The sequence below is a fragment of the Monodelphis domestica genome, chromosome 2 (assembly GCF_027887165.1).
Source record: "Monodelphis domestica isolate mMonDom1 chromosome 2, mMonDom1.pri, whole genome shotgun sequence".
NCBI lineage: Eukaryota > Metazoa > Chordata > Mammalia > Didelphimorphia > Didelphidae > Monodelphis > Monodelphis domestica.
The window spans coordinates 237,150,286-237,173,811 of record NC_077228.1 but is presented as its reverse complement, the minus strand read 5'-3'; the positions used below and the strand labels follow the sequence as shown (position 1 = coordinate 237,173,811).

Here is a 23,526-nt window from a genome sequence, read left to right as displayed (position 1 = left end):
ACAGTGTTCCTCTCTCTCTTTTGGGATGGATTAGCCAAAACGTCTGTGGTAGGAGAAGTGATCCAAGAATCTCAGAAAGAGGATCTCCTCTTTCCTTTGCTTGAAATCCAAATACCCAGGAGCCCATATGGCTGAGTATATGGGGTTGGCTTGGGTTGGAAAAAAAAATCACTTAGGATCTATGGTTGGAACCATTCTAATTCCACTGCCAGATAAAAAGTTTAATTCAGATGATAAAGCAGGTGAGGAGAGGAAAGGATCATCTAGTTCCCTGCAATACCTATAAATGAGAAGTACCTGGATCCGAGATTAAGGAAAATACCATCTAACTGAAGCCTTAAACTTGATTAAAGGTGAAATTGTCCCAGAGTCTCTTGTTCCTTCATTCTCTCCCTCACCACAGCAAGATGCAAACAATTGGATATCCTGTAGATATCTTAAACTCGGCATATCCAAAATTGAGTTCATTATCTTTCCCTGCAAGACTTCTTTTCATAACTTCCCTATTACTTTCTAGGGCACTACCACCCTTCCAGTCATTCAGGCTCAAAATTTAGGCGTCACCTTCAACTCCTTCACCTCCCATATACAATCTGTTGGTAGGTACTGTTAATTCTGTCTTCAAAATGCCTTACCTATATGCCCCTTCTCTCCTCTGAATACTACCCATCACTTCATCACACACCAACTTTCTGGTTGGTATCTCCTCTCCATTCATTCTCTACTCAACTGCCAAAGTGTGGGTATTACAAAGCTACCAACACCAGTGTTTTCCAGATAAAATATAAAACCCCAAGTTTGGCTTTCAAAGTCCTTTATAACTTGACCCTTCCTACCTTTCGTCTTCTTACACTGTGCTTGCCTCCATGTACCTTATAATCTGGCAACACTGGTCAAATTGTTGTTCCTTATGCCAGATATTCCATTTCCCAATGCCTTTTTACTTGTCTTCCATGCCTGGAATGTACTCCCTACTCATCTTAGTTTCCTTCAGATCTCAGCTATAGTCCTGTCTCTGCACCAGTAGAATGTGAGCTCTTTGGAGAAAGGGGTATTTTGCCTTTGTATCCGTCCCTACCACTCAGAACAGTGCCTGCTCATTGACTTCTCCTATAGACTCTTGGGGGGTGTATGTTATTGCCTCCTGGGGATATATGAGATATGCCTTTCCAGCCGAGGACAAGGTCAGACATTTATATTTATTTATTCAATCTCTCTTTTGATTTTCAGAGACTTTGAAAAACCTAAGAGTTTCTAATATGCTGAGTAATCAGTGATGGTGCCCCAAAGAACGTAAATAGCAAATGTGGGTATGTACACTTGCCTTCTTAGATGACACAGTCTCTACTGTGCTCCACCACCTGCTCTTTCCTCCATGGCTGCCATTCTGTTGGGGCTGCTTGCCACAACACACCTCGCCTCAGTGCTCAGACAAGTACCATACCTCTCCTTCGATCCAGCCTCTCTCTCATGCTAATGACTGTCAACATGAAACAGAAGCTGTGAAGGAGAAGAAAATTACTCCCTGAAAAGGAATTGACTGGTCCCCATCATTTCTCAAGGAATCACTGACCTGTGAATATTTCATTACCCAAAATGTGGTGCCATCCATACAAAGCAGGAGCCACTGAGGCCATTGGGAGTAGTGGTGATAAAGTTCCAAGACTTAGGGGAATACAAATATTTGTCTATCTTACTCTTATTATTCTTATATTCTCCCCAAATCTTTCCAGCCCCCCTCTTTCTCCTCTCCCTAAGTCTTGGAACTTTTTCTCCATCTAGGAAAGAGAACCCTATTAAATATTTGGGGAAGGATGGGGAGGGAAATAGAAGAAGGGTAGAGGTAATTCAGATAGAGGCAGCTAAATGGCTCATTCAGTGGGTTAAGAACCAGGTCTGTAAACAGAAAAACCTGGGTTCAAATTTGGCCTCAGGCACTTCCTAGCTGTGTGACCCTAGGCAAGTCAATTAACCCCAACTGCCTAGCCCTTACTGCTTTTCTGCCATGGAATTAGTACTTATTAGCAATTTTTAGATAGAAGGTAAGGGTTTAAAGAAAAAAAGGATCATCAAGACTGACTTCCATTTGCAGATACTTTTGGAGAAGCAGCTCCAATATGTGGTGATTAAAGCACTTGTCCTAGAATCTAGGATAAAACTTTACTAGCAGTGTGATCATAGGCCAGTCATTTTCCATATCTGGATCTTTGTTTCCTCTTCTGGAACTTGTATTACTTATGTCAATAAATGACCATGATAGTATGCTGTAAATCTTAAAATTCTACATAAATATAATGATTTAGTTTCATTAACTTTTTAGGTGAAATTTGTTGGGATTATGGTATACTTTTCCCAGATATGAACTCAGACTACTGTCCTGGACTTAATCCAAGTGACTATGAAGTTTTTACAGGAATAATAACCCACCCGATCTCCAAGTCAATAGGATGAGAGACTTCTCTTTGGACATCACTTGACTCCATGAGTCTCCAAAGGTGGAGGAAGCTTTCTAATTTGTGATTTGATAACCAAATCATGGGGCAGGTAGGTGGCACAGTAGATAGAATTCTGGGATTGAAGTCAGGAAGATGAGTCTTCCTGAGTTCAAATCTGGCTTGAGATACTTCCTAGCTCTGTGATCCTAGGCAAGTCACATAATCCTGTTTGTCTCAGTTTCCTCATCTGTACAATGAGCTGGAGAAGGAAATGGCAATCTATCTACTTAAGTGTATCTCTACAAAAACAAAACAAAACAAAAAACTTAAACGAGGTTACAAAGAGTCAGACCAGACTGACAATGCCTGTATAAAAACAATAGCTACCAAAAAAACCCCCAAACATTTCAGGACTGACAGGAAGGGTAAAATCTCCTTGGTTTAGGAGACAAATCTGGCTTAGGAGACCTGCAGGACCAGCTAAAGGAAGAAAATGGAATGGCAAAGTGATGAATAGGAATAAACTCATCACTAACTTGATCTCCAGGAAGCAACAGGATATATACTCTACTCCAGGGATCCTTTATCCGAGTTCTCTAACACTCTCCAAAACTATTCTTAGTTTGTCTCCAGGAAAGTGGGTAGAATTCTCAAAACAAATTGGGTTTAATTCAGTTAATTCAAAATAGGGTTAGGTATTAAATAACCATAGAGAAGATTCTGAGGAATAATAATAACTCCCCTTTATTGACTTTTTAAGGTTTAAAAAGCAAACTCTCATAAAAACAATTCTATGGGAAGTTATATATGAATTTTCATTCCCCAAACTGAAGTTGTGCTCTAGCTGTAACAGTCAAAAATAAGGTAAAGTGAGGCACAAAAGTTCCAAGAACAATCAGTTTATTTGTAAAATGTGAATCTACCAATAAATGGGATATCAGCTTCCTTAGTAAGTTAAGACCTTGAATGAGGGGGATCATTTTCTTTCCTAAGGTTTTGGGAGTACAGAACAAAGAACAGAACAGAGTAGAAAACATTATGTCATAACCGAAGCCCATGGAATAACATGATTGGTTGGAAGCTTTATGATGGGGGATGGCAAAAATCTCTTCCTTCTTTCTCTGTGACTAAGAAGGGTTCATTGTTTGTATCTACCTGTAAGGTCACTGATAATTGCTCAGACATTTTGGACAGCTAGCCAGATATCATTGAAGGATAGCTTAGTGGTTTAAAGGCTCAACTCCCTTATTCACATGCATTCTCCAAAGTCGGTTAAATCTTTGGGAGCAAGAATAGATCAGTGATTAGCAGGAGAGTAGGACTTCTGGACATAACTCTTTATGGATCAGCTGATTCTGAACTAAGTTCAGAGACAGAGAACCATGACTTAAGCAATTATAGGACAAAAGCAGTTACAGGATAAAATAAATTAAATGCAAGTACGATCAAGAAGAAAATGCTACAAAATTAATATTGATCATTTCAAAGCTATAATAATCAGGAGAGTAGAGAGTTTAACTCAGGTCACCTGGTTCTGTATTCTGTGCTCTTTTTACCAGGCTATGTTGTCTCCCTGAAGAAATTGTATGTATTTGTGTCCTACCAAAAATGTATAATTGAGGAGCTGACCAACAAGGGTCCAATCCTTAACGCCTGCAGAATATTCACTGTTTGCCAAAATTTTCCATGTGGAAGCTTTGGAGTTATTAGATGTTCAGCAAATGGTATTCACAGCTGCAGCAGCTAAACCCAGTGAGAAGTCAGCCCAGAGGGATAAGCAGCTTTACCCAACACAACATCCAAGATACCAAGATTGTAACATTTTGCAAAGAAGGGAGTAACATCCATTTGCTATGTCACCCTCAAAACTAAACATGGTTGTGGTAGAGGGGATGTTTAATTGTCACCATTATATATGTGAATCTTCTCCCTTCAGGGATAGAAGTGGTAGAGGGGAGTATATTCTCAGTTTGGAAAGTTGTTGTGGTAAGCCTGTTTGGGGGCAAACATAATGGAAAGACCCTTCTCCTACTCAGCGTCAGAGCATATATAGATATTCCATGACTACTTCCTATTAATTTATCCTATGGTGATGCTAAATCTTTTCATTGACTACTGAAATGAAACCAAATATGCCTACCAGAAGCTCATATGAACAGAAGTCTCCCTCAACTTTTGGACTAAGGGCAATGAAGAAAGGCTGTGATCCTCCCTGCATGTAGGAGGAGAAGAAGTAGCAATGCTCCCTGTTGTCTCCTCCTCATACCCAAGCACCATGTAGCCTTGAACTCATAGTGTCACTTCTCTTTCTTTAGACTGGGTTTATTTTTAAGTGAATGGGTAATGGGAATAGACCAGGTTAGAGACTTAGGAGCTTTGAAAAGTCAGAAGAACCACTAGAGATCCCACATTTGGAGTTCATAGCCATGAGTTTACCCTGAGTCAAAATGAGTCAGGAAAGCCTGGTAAGAAGTTAGCCCCCAAATGATCTATTTGACCTAGGCCAGTTTTTGTTTTATTTTTGAAAATTTTATTTAATTAGTCAATTTAGAATATTTTTCCTTGGTTACAAGTCATGTTCTTTCCCTCCCCTCCCCTACCCTCCCCCTCTCCCATAGCCAAAGAGCAATTCCACTGGGTTTTACATATGTCCTTGATCAAAACCTATTTCCATATTGTGGATGTTTGCATTAGGGTGATCATTTAGAGTCTATATACCCAATCATATCCCCATCGACCCATGTGATCAAGCAGTTGTTTTTCTTCTGTGTTTCTGTTCCCACAGTTCTTTCTTTGGATGTGGATAGTGTTCTTTCTCATAAATCCCTCCAAATTGTTCTGGATCATTTCATTGCTACTAGTAGAGAAGTTGATTTGATTGTACCACAGTGTATCAATCTCTCTGTATAATGTTCTCCTATTTCTGCTCCTTTCACTCTGCATCAATTACTGGAGGCCATCCCAGTTCACATGGAATTCCTCCAGTTCGTTATTCCTTTGAGCACAATAGTATTCCATCACCAACATATACCACAATTTGTTCAGTCATTCCCCAATCGGAGGGCATCCCCTCATTTTCCAATTTTTTGCCATCACAAAGAGCACAGCTATGAATATTCTTGTACAAGCCTTTTTCCTTATTATCTCTTTGGCTAGCCCAGTTTTTTGAACTTAGAAAAAAACCACATTTCATTCATGTTTTAGTTCTTCCAAAATTGAAAATATCAAATCCTACTAAGGAAAAAAATAAATAAATTACTCTCTTTCTCTTAAAGTCATAGGACACAGAAAGATCCAGGATGGGCGAGTGCAGAGAAGTAGGAGAGGAGATGATAAGCAAAAACCCCTCCCAAATACTTAACAACAAAAAACCCTGTTCAACAGAAATTTTGATAAATACAGTTCAATGCAAGACAAGTAAAAATGAAGGACAGTGACCAGTGGCTGTGAATTGACTCAACATCCAAGATAACAGTCTGCAAACAAGGGAGTGATACCTATCAAATATACTACCCTCAAACTAAAATTGGTGGTAGATGTTTAGCAGTCACCATTCTGTGTGAATCTATTCTCCTCAGGGGCAGAGATGGTAGAGGGGAGTGTATTCTCAATTTGGTAGGTTGTTAATATACCTTCTCAGTAAATAACTCTTTATGGAAGATAATTGGTGTTAATTTGCTAAATGCTATGGGGGCAGGATTAACTGGTGATTAATGTTTGAGAAGAAATATTAGATGGGGGCCTATGAGTATTAGAAAAAACCCCAGATTCTCATGGTTTCCTCTAGAATCCTAAAAGGAAAAAGTAGTATTGTTTCTCCAGTTACATGACCTCCTAGTTTGAGTATGTGGTTTTGTGAATCCCAGAGGGTGTGGGCTAAAAAATCCCAAAAGGTATCACAATTCAAACAATTTTGGAAGCTTCTGCTTTAAGGTAATACAGTCTCTATAGTCTCTGAACTTTTTCTTATCACACTCTTATCAGTAAAAGTATTTAATTTTTAAAAATGAAAATATTTATATAATTAAAAAATTGTAATCACATACCCTCAATGTAAGTATATTTATTTACAAAGCATAGACGTGATGTTGTTCACTTGTTTCAATCATGTTCAATTTTTCCTGACCCCATTTGGGATTTTCTTATCAAAGATACTGGAGTTATTTGTCATTTTCTATTCCAGTTCATTTACAGATGAGAAAAGTGAGGCCAATAGATTTTAAGTGATTTGCCCAGTTTATTAAGTGTCTGAGGTCAGATCTGAACTCAGGAAGACTCATCTTTCTGACTCCGAGTTTGGTGCTGTATCTGCTATCTAGCTGTCCCATATTGCTACATGGAGTGCTCTATTCATGTATATTACATGTACATAATTAAAATTATGTAATTATAAAATAGATTCAAAAGAAATTTAAATGGATGAGCTAAAATGAGGCTCATAATATTTTAATAATATATTATTTTATTTGCCAAAATAAAATGTACTTATGAAGAAATGTTATTAATAATATTTTTCAGTGAGAGCAATATTATTGAATATGCTTCATTATTTGAAAAAATTCATTATGTATGTCCTGGGGTTTCTTATAAATAGTAATTATTTGTTAGTAATTAATCATTCAGTTAATTTCATCAATGTAGCTAGCCAAGCAGGTGAAATATTTTTTTATTTTTTTCTTATTACTGAAAGATACACAATGAAACAATCAAGTAATAGGTCACGGCAGTCAGTGAACATCCTAACTCTTCAGTAGGAGTTATATTTCTCTGTGTGTATTCACCATATATAATGCCAAAACAAGCAAAAGTGGATTGTCTCTAATTTCAATTCATCAAAATTTCAATATAAGTGAATTCTGTTTTTTTTTCCTATGGTTCTGCTTAATGCTGATATCCTACCTTAATTTCTTAATCATGTTTGGAATAGTTTAGTTGTACTTTTGAATAAGTATGAAAAATAGCAAGAAGGCTAGTTGTAATGTAAGTAGGTTGGGGCTATGTTTTGAAGACCTTTAAATACCAAATGGGAGTTAATATTTGGTACTAGAGGCAATAGGGGGCCATTAGAGTTTGTTGTGTAGGAAGGTAACAGAGTTGCACTTTTGGAAAACCATTATGGCAACTGAATGAAGGATGGATTAGGAGTAAGAAGAGTCTTGACATAAGGAGATTCAGAGGAGAGGCTATCTGAGTGGCTATGCAAGAAATGTTGAGGAGATATAAAGCTTTTTGGCAATTGGCCACTAAAGGATGGTAGTATCCTTGGTAGAAATAGAGAAGTTTGGAAGAGGGCTGAGTATGAGATATTGGATACAGATTGCAATTCATCCATGCCTATTTTTCTGATATGACTGACTGTTCCATGAATGAAAAATGGTGGAAGTAAGGCTAACCCTAAGCCCTGGAGACTATCTTCCCAAGGATACCTGGCATAGGCATGAAGTAATTGGGAAGTAGGAGGGGCTGGGAGAGGGGAAGAAGGTGAATATATCAGGGGTAGAAGAAAATTCTCAGTGACACACGTGAAGCTGCTACTATGGTTTCTGGGTTAATTAACTGCCACAAGGGATTTATGCATAGTATAGAGGGAAATGCATTTGGGACCTTACCACAGTTTGGGAGAGTCTGGATCATGGGAATGTTGAGTGATAATGAATGAAGGAGAGATATGGTTGTGAAGACAATTTATCTTCACCTTCTCCCTGTTTACTAGCAGTTTCTCTACTGTCTACAAATATGCTCATCTCTCCCATCTTCAAAAAACCTTCCTTTGACCCACCCATCATTGCTAGTTATCATCCCTTATGTCTTCTACCTTTCCTTTAGAGGCTGTCTACCATCAATGCCTCTGCTTCCTTTCTTCTTGCTCTCTTTTTAACTCTTTGCTAGTCTGGCTTTCATCATTCCATTAAAACTGCTCTATACAAAGTTACCAATGACCCAATTGCCCTATCAAATGGACTTTTCTCAACTTTATCCTTCATTATCTCTGCAGCTTTTGAAACTGATCAGTCTTCTTGATGCTCTTTTCTCTCTAGGTTTTTGCTCTATCCTGGTTCTCTTCCAAACCTATCTGACTACTCCTCAGTTACCTTTACTGTATCTTCATCCAGGTCAAGCCCATTAAACATGGGTGTTCTAAAGGGCTCTATCCTGAGATTCTTATCCCTCTATACTGTTTTACTCACTGATTTGATGAAATCTTATGGATTCAACTATCATTTTTTACACAGATGATTCTCACATTTATTTGTCTAGCCCTAACCTTTTTACTCAGGGCAGCTAGGTGATACAATGGATGATAGATAGAGTGCTAGATCTGGAGTCAGGAAGACTCATCTTCCTGATTTCAAATATAGCTTTAAACACTTAATTGCTGTGTGACCCTGAGCAAGTCATTTCATCCTATTTGCCTCACTTTCCTCTTCTATAAAATGAGCATGAGAAGGAAATGGAAAACTACTCTTGTCTCTGCCTGGAAAACTCCAAATGAGGTTAGGAAGAGTTGTACATGACTCAAAAATTGACTGAAAAACAACTTCTCCTTGGTCTTTAGTCCATTTCCTACTACTTTAATTGGATGTCTGGATATTTTAAACTCAACATGTCTAAAACAGAACTCATTAGCTTTCATTCTGAACTCTGCTCTTCCTAACTTCATTATTACTCTTGAGGATAACACTATCCTCCTAGACATCCTCACAACCTCAGTACCATCCTAGACTTTCCATTTGGTCACATTCCCCATCCTATATCCAAACATCTGCAAAGTCTTATTGATTCTACCTTCTTAATATGTCTAGTATATGTGATCTTCTCTAACACTGCCACTATTCAATAGGACCCTTTTACTTCACACCTAGACTATAGTCTTCTATTTGGTCATTCTGCCTCAAGTCTTCAGGCCTGGTTCTCTATCCAATAAGCCACCTAGCTGCTCCACTCTTTGTTAGTCTTCACACACAATAATCATTTGCCTTGTCTTGAGTGTTTTTTATTAGATTTCTCTCATGTCTTGGAACTCTCTCCTAATCTTTGCCTCCTGGCTTTCTTGAAGTCTTACCTTAATTCCTACTTCCTACCTTTGAGAAGCCCTTCCCAATCTTCCTTACTGTTAGTGCCCATCCCTCTGTCATTATCTCCTATTTACCCTGCATATATTTTTTTGTACATGGTTGATTGCATTCTGTCTCTGCTCTTAAGACTGTGAGCTCCTTGAAAGAAGGGTTTTTTTTCTCTCTCTATCCCCAGTATTTAGAATATTGGCTAGTATAATTTAACCACTTAATTAATGATAGTTGACTGACTGACCAATACCACAACTGAGTATTTTTGGAAAGTGGCATATTACCCATCTTCCCACCTTTTGATTGGTTGATTACATACCTTTTATTTTTTTTAGATTTTATAATTAGATGATTTAGAATATTTTTCCATGGTTACAAGACTTATGTGCTTTCCCTTCCCTCCCCCTCCCTTCCCATATCTGACGCACAATTCCACTGGGTTTATAACGTGTGTCATTGAACAAGACCCATTTCCATATTATTAATATTTGCACTAGGATGATCGTTTAGAGTCTACTTTCCCAGTCATAGCCCCATCAGTCAATGTGATCAATCAGTTGTTTTTCTTCTTGATTACATACCTTTTAGAGTCCTGTCAAGCCCCTTTTGGGGTCATGCCAAAGCTACTACTTTGAAGACCACTACTCTAGGAGTTAACAGAACTCTGAGGACTCTCTAGATTCTGAGGAGTGTGATCACTTGTCTACTGTCAAAGAAATATGATGGCTTTGTAATTTTGTGGTAATTAGTTATGAATGGAATTACCAAATTAGTAAACACCAGGGGAAAATGATGAGGAAAATCCATTTGGGGATTAATAGAGCAAAGGAGGCAGTGTCTTATGACAGCTTCCTGGGATAGTACAACATCAAAAAGCAGGGACACACTACAGGGGGGTGAGAAAGCAGGAGGGACTGGCAGAGAAGTGATCAAAGTTTCCAGTGATCTCTTAATTACTACATCTAATGGTATCTTCTCAATCATAATCCTTCTTGACCCCTCCGGAAGCTTCTGGCACTGTTGATTTTTATGACACTGTTCTTTTCTGGTTCTTCTACCAGTATGACTTCGATGCTGGTCCTCATTACTTCGAAGTCATGGTCCTCAAAACCCAGCTACGATGGTCTGGACATGTCATCCACATGGACCCACAGCGAATACCAAGACAGGTATTCTATGGTGAACTGTTAGCTGGACTCAGGAAACAAAGCCGACCAAAGAAAAGATTCAAGGATCAGCTAAAGTCAAATTTGAAGTGGGCTGGCATCACACCAAAGCAACTAGAACTCGCTGCCTCTGTCAGAAGCAGCTGGGAAACCCACATAAACCATGCCGCCACCATCTTTGAAGATGAGCGACGTCGACGTCTTGCCGCTGCGCATGAACGCCGACACCAGGCCACAACCGCACCTCCCGTAACAACTGGTATTCCATGCCCCATGTGCCACAAACTTTGCGCCTCAGTCTTTGGACTTCAAAGCCACATGAGGGTACATCAATAGATGATAATGATGATAATGCACAAAGATAATTGTCATTCTCGGTCACCGAGAGACTACCACTATATACTATACCAGTATGACTATTCCTTTTAGTTTTCTTTGTAGAGGCTTCATCTATGTCATGCCCACTACCTATCCTAAGCTTTCTTTTATTCTCCCTTTACACCCTTTTGGTGACCTCATCAGCTCACATGGATTTAATAATTATCTTTAAGCTGTGGTCTTTCTCTTGAGCTCTCATCCTGTACCACCAACTGCCTTATGTATGTTTCTGATTGGATATTCTGTAGGCATCTCAAATATAACATGTCTAAAACAGAGTTATCTTTCCCTTCAATTCTGCCCCTCTTATAAACTTCCCAATTTCTGTTAAAGTTATCACCATCCTTCCATTCAAAACTTACTATCATTCTGCGTTCCTCCCAGATATCAAGTCAGATATCACATCTTATCCCTTTACCTCCACAGCATTTCTAATATATATCTGCTTCTTTCTACTCATAAAGCTACCACTCCAGTTTACAGCTCATCACCTCTCACCTGTATTATTGCAATAGCCTACTAATTAGCCTTTCTGTTTCAAGATTTTCCCCCACTGCCATCCACTCCTCACAAACCTGCCAAAGTAATTTTTACTAAAACACAGGTTAGATCTTGTCAATTCCCTACTAGATAAAACTCCAATGGCTTGCTATTACTTAAAGGATCAAAAAACCTCTTGTATTTGGCATTTAAAACTCTTGATAACCTGGACCCAATCTATCTTTTTGGCCTCACTATGTGATATTTCCCTTCATATAAATTATGGTTCAGACAAACTAGTCTTCTTAATATTTCTCCCACCTAGCTTCCTCTCATTGAAATTATTTTGTATATATGACATTTCTGGCATGTACTCCCTCTTTACCTCTGTCTTGAAGAATCCCCAGTTTTCCTTCATGGTGTTGCTTAAATACCATCTTCTTCTTGAAGTCATTCATATCCTTCCAGATGCAAGAACCTCTCCCTCCCCTAAAATTACCTTGTATTTGTTTTGTGTAAATATATATATGTACATATACACATAAATGTACAAACATATACATGCTTAAATGTATGTGTGTGTATGTTTACTCTAACCAGATTATAAGCTATTTGAAGGTAGGAGATGTTTCATGCTTTTCCTCCCCCTTGCATCTACATAGAGTGCTTAAGAAATGCTAACTGATAGTTTGAAAGAAGAGTATTGGGAGTCAGAATGCTGTCATTTATTCCTGCCTTAGTTGCTGATCTGCTCCTCTCAACTTGAAATTGGGACAAATCATCCTGGGGGCAGGACAGAGCATGATAAAATGGTCGTTCGATGCTGCAACTAGAGGGAATTAAATTAGATATACAGAACTTCTTGATGGAGAGGATAATAGGGCACTTAGGTCACTGCTATGGAATATCCTTCCCTGAACATCTTTAAAAAAAAACAGGAGAAATTCTTATCTGCTTAATTCTTGTCTGAGAAAGTAAATAAGTTGTCTTGACAGAAGGCAAGGGAATAGAACAGATGACCTGTTAGCCTGAAGTTTCCAGCCTGAAGCCTTCTTCCTGGGATACTTTGAGACCAAGTGAAGAGGGCTCTGGATTCCTGGGAGAATAGCACTTTACTGCCAGAAATATAAGGATGGGCCTAGGGAAGGTCTAGGAGTGGTTGTCATCAATCATGGAGATCTAGAACTTCCATCAAGTGCCTATCCACCCATGGCAGTAAACTGGGAGTGCACAGACTCACAGATATAGTTTCTGCTTTTAAGAAGACAGTCAACATAGATATGTAGAGAGTATTCCAGATAAAAACAAAATGCTTCATTCATTGGCTATATTAGGAGTCTGCATTAAGTAGAAGCAGAGAGAAGGGTAAGTGGTAGATAGTTAGGTGGCTCAGTGGATAGTCAGTCCAAGAGACGGGAGGTCTTAGGTTCAAATCTGGCGTCACACACTTCCTAGATGTGTAACCCTGGAAAAATCACTTAACTCCTATTGCCTAGACCTTACCACTCTTCTGCCTTAGATCCAACACGTAGTATTAATTCTAAGGTGGAAGGTAAAGGTTAAAAAAAAAAGAAAGAGGGGTGAGTTAATTGAATTAAGATGGTAATTGAGGAGCAGGTGCTTAACTAGGAGTCTGGTGAGGAGGCAAACATCCCATCATTTGTTCTGGTTTGGACAAGAGGGTCAAGAATATTTGAGGGATTGTGGCAGGAAATTCATAGCGTAACATGTCATTGAGTGGCATATGAAAACAGAATTAAGACAAGAAGGTAGTGGTAGGGATCCTACTCCATGAGAACAAGAAATATGCCATATCTCTGAATATATACTGTGCTCAGTATAGCACTTTTTTAAGGAAAATTTGTAATACAAATTTAATAATACTAATATATTGACACCCCTTTAATGTTTGCAAAGCACTTTACATATATTATCTCATTTGACCTTCTCAACAACATTTTGAGGTAAGTATGATATTTTCATTCCAATTTTACAGATGTGGAAACTGAGACCTAGGAAAGTTGAAGGACTTACACAGGGTCATATAGTGAGTAAATGTCAGAGGCAGTGTCTAAACCTATCTTGCTGTTGTTTTTTTTTTTGTTTAGTTTTTAAAACATTATTTTATTTGGTCATTTTCATACATTATTCATTGGAAACAGATCATTTACTTTTCCTCCCCCACTCCCCCCACCCCCTTCGTCTGGGTATCACATGTGTCCTTGCTCTGAACCCATTTCCTTGTTGTTGGTATTTGCATTAGGTTGCTCATTTAGTGTCTTTCCTTGATCATGTCCCCTCGACCTCTGTAGTCAAGCAGTTGCTTTTTCTCGGTGTTTTTACTCCCTCAGTTTGTCCTCTGCTTGAGGATAGTTTTTTCAGTACAGCATTTTTGCACACAGTAACTTAAAAATATCCCTTACTTTCTATATTAGGATCAATACAAAATATTGGTTCCAAGAGAGAAGAGCAGTAATGGCTATGCAATGGGGTTAAGTGACATACCCAGGGTCCCACAGCTAGAAAGGGTTTTGAGATCACATTTGAAATGAGGACCTCCCATCTATAGGCCCGTCTCTCTCTTTCCACTAAGTAACCTAGCTGTGCCACACATAGTAGGAAAGAAAAACCTCAAAGCTAGTTTCTAAGCTAGGGGAATTCAATGAGCAACCTAACCCCAGATATGAAAGTAAGCCAGAGTAACTTGGGCTTTGACCTAGGAGAGTGATAGAACTCTTTTAGCAATTAGAAACAACTGACCTTAGTTAGTCCCTTAGTTAGCAAGAATAATTAGTTTAAATTGAAAGCTACCAGATGGTAAGCTTCTCACCCTCTCTTCTCTGCTCCCCCCTCCTCAATCTTGGTCAGTCTTCTTGATTAAGCTCTGCCCTGCGACCTTGGCAGTCAAATTCTCCCTAGCAGTGGTCATGGAGTCCTTGAGTCTTTGCCTTGGCATCAGAAGCCCAAGAAACAAGGTTGCCTCCTCGCTTCCACTCAACTGAATTTGTTTTAAGAAAAGTTAAGTTAAAGGTATTTTTCATAGTATTTTCCCCAGCATGTTATGTGGTATTTTCCCTGGGCTACCAAATTGCTAGTTTTATTTCTCAAGGGGGATACAGGTGGTGATGGGAGTGGGATCTCTGTTCTAATAAGATAGCATGAGGTGGGCTGTATCAAAACCTCAATCAATCAGGGAAAATACCACATAACATGCTGGGGAAAATACTATGAAAAATACCTTTACCCCCTTAGGTCACCTGTACATAGAGAGAAGACAGCTAGTGTGGGCAAGAATTAAAAAGGATATGATGAAGGTTTGAATGCAGAGGAATCCAAAGAAGATGAGGCCATAAAAACATTAGAAAGACAAGAGGAAGAAAAGGGATGAATTTAATAAAGGTGGAGTTGAGCTTGCTGGGGAGGAGAAAGAAAAGTACAAGAAGCAAACACCTGCCAAAGAAGGGAGAAGAAAGAATTCATTATTTGAATGTCATAGCACATTAGAACTAGAAAAGAATTCAAGAGATAATCCAATTCAAATCTCATTTGCCAGAATAAGAAATGGAGGCTGCAGAGCTGTAGAAGGAGAACTAGAATCCAGAAAGGTGACATGACGATGGAAAGAGCACATGATTTTGAGACAGAAGACCTGGGTTCAAATTCTATCTCTATAACTGTGTGACCTGAGGCACGTCACTTTCTTTTTCTTCTTTTTTAAAACCCTTACTTTCATCTTAGAATCAATACTAAGTCTCAGTTTCAAGGCAGAAGTGTGGTAAGGCTATGCAACTGGGGCTAAGTGACTTGCCCAGGATTCCATAGCTTTGAACCCTGAACCTCCTGTATCTAGGCTTGGTTCTCAATCCACTCAGCCACCTAACTGCTCTAGGAGGGTCACTTTCTCTTCAGTTTCCTCAGTTAGGTGGTAGTGGATAGAGCAGTGGGCTTGAAAATAGGAAGACTCATTTTCATAAGTTCAAATTTGCCCTCAGACACTTTTTTTTTTTTGTAAAAAACCCTTACCTTCCGTCGTGGAGTCAATACTGTGTATTGGTTCCAAGGCAGAAGAGCTGTAAGGGCTAGTCAATGGGGGTTAAGTGATTTGCCCAGGGTCACACAGCTGGGAAGTGTCTGAGGCCAGATTTGAAACTAGGACCTCCCGTCACTAGCCCTGGTTCTCAATCCACTGAGCCACCCAGCTGTCCCCTGCCCTCAGATACTTAATAACTGTGTGACCCTGGGTAAGTCACTTAACCCCATTTGCCTCAGTCCCTCATCTGTAAAATGAACTGTAGAAGGAATGGCAAATCATTCACAGATCTTTGCCAAGAAAACTCCAAATGGGGTCGGTTACAAAAAATCGGACATAACTGAAATGACTCAATAAGAATACAATTACTCATCTATAAAAGGAAGGGGATGGACTATATGACTTCCCTCACAAGGAACTCTCAGTTCTAAAACCCCATGATCCTTTAACTTGTAGACCAGAGATTCTACTTGATGTCAATTTCTGTTGTTGTTTAATCATGTCTGATTCTTCACAACTCCATTTAGATTTTTCCTGGCAAATATATTGAAATGATCTGCCATTTACTTCTTCAGCTCATTTTACAGATGAGGAAACTGAGGCAAATGGGGTTAAGTGATTTGTCTAGGATCACACAGCTACTTAATGCTTGAAGTTGAATTTGAACTCAGAAAAATGAGTCTTTCTGACTCCAGATCTGGTACTTTATGCATTGTGCTACCTAGATACCCCTTATGCCATATTATCTCTTATAATGAAAAGACACTTCATCACCATTCTTCTCTCCAAACTTCAGCTCTAGTCACAACCACTTTTCACTTCAACTCTATCTCAGTTTCTTCAACTTTAAAATGGAGACCATAACAGAGTCCTATCTCAAGGTAGCTGTGAGGATCAAATGAGATTTTATATATATATATATTTTTTTCTAGTTAAAAATTTTTAAACTTTTATCTTCCATTTTAGAATCAATACTGTGTATTGGTTTGAAGGCAGAAGAGTGGAAAGGGCTAAGCAATGAGGAATAAGTGACTTGCCCAGGGTCACCTGAGATAATATTTGTAAAGTGCTTACTACAGGACCTGGCACAAAATATATGCTTAATAAGTGTTTATTTCCTTCTTTCCTCCCCACCCCCAAGTGAGAGATGTGGTATGGACAGGAAAGATGGGATTCCAAATTCTTACAGCATCCTCAGTGAAAGTAGACCTCATTAGGGCATTATTCCATGACAGAGTGAAAAAGAGAGTAACATAACCCTGTTAAGCAAAAAGCTCTGCTCAGAAGCAGAGACAAGGGTTATCCTTCATTGTAGGTGAACTGGGTTTGACATTATCATAAGCTTCTTAGGATCTGTTGTTTTAGTCATTTTTAATCGTGTTTGACTCTTTATGATCCTTTTTGGACATTTTCTTGGCAGAATGATTGCCATTTATTTCTCTAGTTCATTTTACAGATGGAGAAAGTGAGGTAAACAGGGTTAAGGGACTTGCCTGGAGTTGCATGGCAGGGTAAATGTCTGAAGTCAGATTTGAACTTAGGTCTTCCTGATGCCTGGCTCTATCTACTGTGCCACCTTCCTTCAAAGCTTAGCTCAAGCACCACCTTCTTGATTAACCCAGCTTTTTCCTACTCACATATAAACTCAAGTTTCTTTTAATTTTAAATAAATCTTTAACCCTTTACTTATAAGTGTATAGGCTGTCTTCCTCAGGTAGATGTAAGCTTCTCAAGGGCAGAGACAGTTTCATTTTTGTCTTTGCATCTGTAGCATAAATGTTTCTCCAATGAAATTAGGACCAGAATTTGAGACAGGTTGCTCTACTTTTTCCCTAGGTCATACATGGTGGTGAGGTACGTTACAGTGGTCTCACTGAGACTCATCACCAGATGCAGCAGTGATTTTCTTCTGCTTCATGAGCAACTTTGGCTTTCCTGAGAGCCTCTGACTAGATAGAAACACTTTTTGGATGACAATAAAATGGAAGCAGAATTCTGAGAGAAGCCAGTGGCAATATGAGGGTGATGGAAGGCCTTGGAGAAGGGTCAGACAAGAAAGAATGGGAAGGAAAGCTAATGTAGGGTGGATAGAGCTAGCTTTGATGATTGATTATCTCAATTATCTGTGGTTATAGGGCATGAGGTGGGGTGGGGGATGGGAGTAGGAGGGAAAGTATGTATCACAGTAATCCACAGATTTCTATAAACCTCATTTTATTCAATAATTTAAAAATCTTTTAACTAGCAAGTCATTGTTTCCTCATTTGTAAAATAAGACTAAAGGACTAAATGATCTTGAAGGTCTTATCCAGCTCTGAAGCTTATCTTTCTGTGATTCTAAATTGTCTCCTAGAACTTCTCACATCATCACCATCCAAAACAAACATTTATGAAACACTAGGGGTAGAATGCAGTATCATGGCCTGGAATGGTGTAAGACAGCATCTGTCCTCAAAGGACTCATAATCAATCTCACTGAGGAGACAGGATAGATATATAATGATCAATAACAATAAAAGTTGGCATTTGTTAAGTGCCAAATGGATGGTACAGACAGTAAGTGTTGGAGGCTTTTGGAGAAGGAGGAAGGCATCAAAGGCTGGGAAGAACTTGAGTTGAGTCTTGAAAAATGGGTAGAAAAAAACCATGAAGTGTGTGTTTTCCTTCTTTGTATCCTTGGGCATTTACTAAATTCTGCCTTATAGAATATATGGAGTCTTTATATCTTGGACTTTGTCATTTTTGCAGATCTTAAAGGAGTGGTGCGGTAGCCAGTTGCCACAGTGGATGGAGATCTGGGTCTGGAGTCAGGAAGACCTAAGTTCAAGTTTGGTCTCTGACACTTATTAGCTGTGTGAACCTGGGCAATACATTTACCCCTGTTTGCCTCAGTTTCCTCATCTGTAAAATGAGCTAGAGAAGGAAATGGCAAACCACTCCAGTATCTTTAATAAGAAAACCCCAAATGGGGTCACAAAGAGTGAGACATGACTGAAAGAACTAAATAACAATAAACCAAAGAGTCAAATACAACTCCTGGCTGCCACTCCAGTCAGATTAAAATGTGTAAAAATCCAATAGGACATAGATAATGTTAATATGTGGTTTCATAAATCCTTTCTACTTGAGTTTGACATTCATGCCTAAAACATTTTAAATAGCAAGGATTGTTTCATTTTTGTCTTTGTATCCCAATAAAACAGCACAATGTCTTAATAAATGATCATTGATTGGTTAAATGAAGGGATAAGATAGGCATTGTAGGAAGAGGACCAGTGAGTAGATGCTGATTTATTAGGACATCATATTGGCTAGCACAGTGGGGTTCTGACTCAAAGAAGTAGATGATTACATTGGTAAAAAGATAGGTAGGAGGACAGTTGGTGGTACAATGGATTGAGAGCCAGGCCAGAGTTGGAAGGATCTGAGTTCAAATCTGCCTTCAGACACTTCCTACCTGTATGAACCTGGACAAATCACTTAATCCCTTTTGCTTAGCCCTTGCCCTTATCTTTAAGAATTGTTACTAGGACAAAAAGTTAGGGTTAAAAAAAGATAGGCAGAAGCCTACACAATATAAGTGCTGTACAAATCGAAGAAATTCAGAGGATCATCTGGAAAGGGTTTCTGTGGCCCAAATCATAGTTATCTAAGAATCCAGTTTACAACAAGTGGGTTCAACCTTTGCATGGAGATCTCTAGTGAGGAGGAAACTCCATACTTATCAAGCTCATTTAAACTTTGTATAGCTCTAATTATTAAGAAATATTTAATAATAATAATAAAGATGGGTGTAGTTCTTTAAATATTGCAAAGTACATTATTTCATCTGAAACTCACAATAGCCCTGGGAATTAGGTGCTATTATTATTTTCATTTTCTAGATGAGGAAACAGAGGCAAATAGGGTTTGCTTAGGGTCACACAACTAATAAGTGTCTGAGGCTGGATTTGCACTCATGTCTTCTTGACTCCGACCCATGTACTAGCCACTGAGGGAGGCACTTAGCTGCCTGAGTGATGGTATTTCTTTCTCTTCTTCCTTATTTTCTTCTACCTTCCATCTTAGAATCAATATTATGTATTAGTGGTAAGGCAGAATAATCAGTAAGAGCTAGGTAATGGTGGTTAAGTGACTTCTCTAGGGTCTTACAACTAGGAAGTATTTGAATCTAGATTTGAACCCAGGAACTCTCATCTCCAAGTGTGGCTCTCTATCCACCAAGTTACCCTTTACCTTTCTTGATATAGCCTAGAATAGCATCAGGTTTTTGAGCTGCTAGGTCTATCACTACCCCATACTTATGATAAAAAATTATAAAATTATATACAAATATTTATATATAGATATAAATAAGAATTTAAATATATAAAATTTATAAAAATAATGTGTGTGTGTATGTGCTATAGCAAGGGATTTGATCAAACTGAGTTCTAAAGTACACAAAATGACAAGATATAGATCTTTGTCAGAAGCTGGACATGGAGCTGGACATGAGTTGGGCCTCAGCACTGCATTTGGGGATGATGTAGTAACACTTGATTGGTCCCTGTGTGTCTCAATGACTAGAGGTTTGTAACAAAAACATTTGTTATGGAAATGAGAGAACATTCTCCTCCAACTTTCTATAAGAGAGTCAGAAATGTGTTCTTTTGAGGTTCTATTGCTCTTGGGATGCATACAATGCTTTATCTCCCTAGGATTTCTAGCAAAGAAATGAGGGAATCTCAACTCCCAAGCATATGACAGAAGGAATATGTAGCCTAGGAGAACTTGAGACCCTAGTTGGCTTCTTTTGTTTTCTGTCTTCTTTCCTGAGCACAAGCCAGAGGCCAGCAGGATTCTGAGAAATGGATATTTTCAGTCTCAGTGAGTTGAACTTTTCATGAGTTCAAGACTGGGAATTTTGAAGGTGGGTTCCATTTGCCCAATAGGAGACTATTTAAATGGCAGTTATTAAAGGTTTGGTGTCATTGTGGCAAGTTGTGTTTAGCAGAATACCCCAGTGATCTGTATTTGGCCCTGTGCTGTGAAACTATTTATTTATTTATTTAAGAATTGGATAAAGGCATAGATGGTATGCTCATCAAACAAAAGTAGGAGGGATAATTAACACAGTGGATGACGGCCAGCATCCAAAAACATCTTGACAGGTTAGAGCATTGAGCTGAATCTAATCAGATAAAATTCAATAAGGATAAATGTAAAGTCTTGCACTCCAGTCCAAAAAACCAACTCCATTAATATAAGATGGGGTAGCATGGATAGAAAAAAGTTGTTTTGAAAAGGATCTCAGGGTTTTAGTGGACTGCTTGCTCAATATGCGTCAACAATGTGATGTGATCATCAAAAAAAGCTCATGTCTTAGATTGACTAAGGCAGGGGACTGACTGCCAGAAACAGGGAGATACAATTTCACTGTCCTAAGTTCCTATCAGATCTCATCCAGTGTACCACATTCAGTTCTGGGTGCTATTACTTAAGAAAGACACTGAGCTTCTAGAAGAGGGCAATCAGGGTGGTGGAAGGATCTTGAGTTCATTGTATTTGTCATGCAGGGAAAACAAAATATTGAAAGGGGTTAGCTGTTTTCAAACCCTTTAAGCAATAGATAGAAGTGGCAAGTTTAATCTTGATACTTCCAAATAATTACAGTTATCCAAAGTGGAATAAGCTTGCTAAGTAGTAGATTCCTGGGGTCATTAAAGGTCTTAAAGCAAACCTACTTGTGAGGTGTACTGTCAGTGGGATTCTCCAAATAATGAGATTCTATAATTCTGTTAAAATCTTCAATTTGCAGATCCAGGACCAATGGGGTGAAGGTTGCAAACAAGTCAATTTAGGCTTTGTGTTGGGAAAAAATTCTTAAAATTAGTGAAGTTGTTCTAAATGTGAGATGGCTTGCCTTAAGCGTTAGTGGGTGCTTTTTGGAAGTCTTCAGTGCACAGAATGGATAATCATTTGTTTTCAGGTATCCTTTTATGAGTTGCACCAGAGAGCCAATGAAGTCTACTTCTCAATTCTGCGATTCCCAAAACAATGCTACTTCTCAGGAGAACACCTGAGGAGGATTCTGTAGTAGACAAACAAAATAAAACTTAAGCTTTGTCCAAGTTAGCCAGGAAATCTGGACCTTCTGAGTTCCTCAGTCAGAGCTGATCTGAGGTGAATGTGAGCTATCTTTTCAGTTGTCTTACAAAGCTGCTTTTATTTTCTGGGAGACTGTAATGAAAATAATGGATGATTGTTTTATATTTTTCTGTATTTGTTCATGTGCATTTTTGAATCATTTGTGTTTTCAACATTTTCTTTTCTTCTTTTTTATTTTTTAAACCCTTACTTTCAAAGTAACAAAAGAAACAAAGTAACAAAGAAAGTAACAAATGAGTTAGTATGTCATGTTTAACCCTTTAACCTTTTTTATTTGGGATTTCCTTGGTGATCAAATTAATTTAGATTTTAAGTCACAATGCTAAAATTATCCTTTACAGCTTTGCAAGAATCTGAAAATAAACTACAGAAAATTATGCAAAAATCTGAATATAAAATACAGGAAAACATAAAAAACATGCAATATAAAACACAGGAAAATATTTAAAAAATTTAAGGCTTACATGAAAACATGTAAGCCCAATTGGACAATTTAAAATGTTTCCTACAGGATCAATTGGCAAACATCCACCCCACCACAAATAGGTCTGGACCTGACAGACCTGTTTCTGAACCTCTAAATGAGGAAATTTCCTTCCCCGAAATATAGATGAAAAACACTTTCCTGTAGCTCAGCTAACAGACTGGTTCTCTCATGGTATGCCATTCTTGGATGAACTTAATTCCCAAGAGCCTTCCCCTGAAATCCCAGTTTCTCATGTTCCTTCTCCTACACAAAACCAAATTCCAGCCTAAAGGAAATCTCATCCTTCTAAAGAAACTCATCTTAGTCAAACTGACCTACAGGTAACAAATTCAATTAGAGGCCTGTTTCCTCTAAGAGAAGTACCTGAAATAGGATGGAACAGGTGTAAACCTTAAAATTTCCCAGACCCTACTTTATAAGATTGGATTAAGACCATTCCCCATTTGGGCAGTGAAATCTACTTAAAGCAGGAATGTGAGAATTCTACTTTACCTACTTGGGTCTGTCCTAGGTGAAGATAAAGTTGTAAACTCTTTTCTGAACAATGAAAAGTACTTAAACCCATACTTTTCTTAAGGTAAGTACCTATAAAGGTCAAGCAACTTGTGAATTTACAAGGAACAAAGAACTGGAAAACTTACTCAGAGCTTTCCTGGTGTGAATTACTCAAAAATCCACACCTTCTTAGGTGTGGACTAAGAATGGGCGGTCCTTTAGAAAAACGTCTACTGTGATTGGTAAGGACTTAGGGGAGGTGACATAGGAGATTTTGCCCTTAAAAATAAGAGCTCAGGGAAGAGCTGGAAAGTCATTCTGAAACATTCAGATTGGAGAGACTCATTCTGAGGAGACTGATTCTGAAACATTCAGATGGAGGAGGGAGCTGGTGAAAGCAGCTGAGATGCTGCTGGCCTGGTGTCATTAGAAATCCTTACTTAGACAGATCTTATGGTGAGTATAAAAAACTGACTGATTTCTCTTAAGGCTCAGGTCTAGGCCATGTTGGCTTCAGGCCCTTCATACTTATTCCTTTCTTACTCTCTCTCTCTCTTTCTTTGATTACTCATTGTATTGTTAATTAAAATCTCTATAAAACCCAATTGACTTGGGTATTTGAATAATTGGGAATATTTCCCTGGCAACCACCTTATATTTGATTTAAAAACCAAGACACTGTAGTGAAACATATTTCTGCGTTCAAAATTACTCACTCTCTCTTATATCTATCACAATTTATATCTTCCACCATTTTAACTCACTACAGTTTATGACCTCAATCATTTTAAATCTCACACAGGGATGTGGTGACTTGAAGGCACAATATACCATTTAT

The 23,526-nt window shown here is 38.4% G+C and overlaps 1 protein-coding gene and 1 long non-coding RNA gene across 23 annotated transcripts in view; one reads left to right on the top strand and one right to left on the bottom strand.

Annotated features, from left to right (window-relative positions):
• Positions 1-23,526, bottom strand: part of RBFOX3 (RNA binding fox-1 homolog 3) — a 1,135,878-nt gene that overhangs the window by 110,692 nt on the left and 1,001,660 nt on the right. The window lies entirely within an intron of this gene.
• The window catches only part of LOC103099347 (uncharacterized), a 174,612-nt gene that overhangs the window by 99,501 nt on the left and 51,585 nt on the right, over positions 1-23,526 (top strand). The window contains exon 3 of the long non-coding RNA XR_008915858.1: positions 1,231-23,526. This exon is cut by the window's right edge and continues 51,585 nt beyond it. This is a non-coding gene — a long non-coding RNA (uncharacterized LOC103099347). The remainder of the gene's footprint in view (positions 1-1,230) is intronic.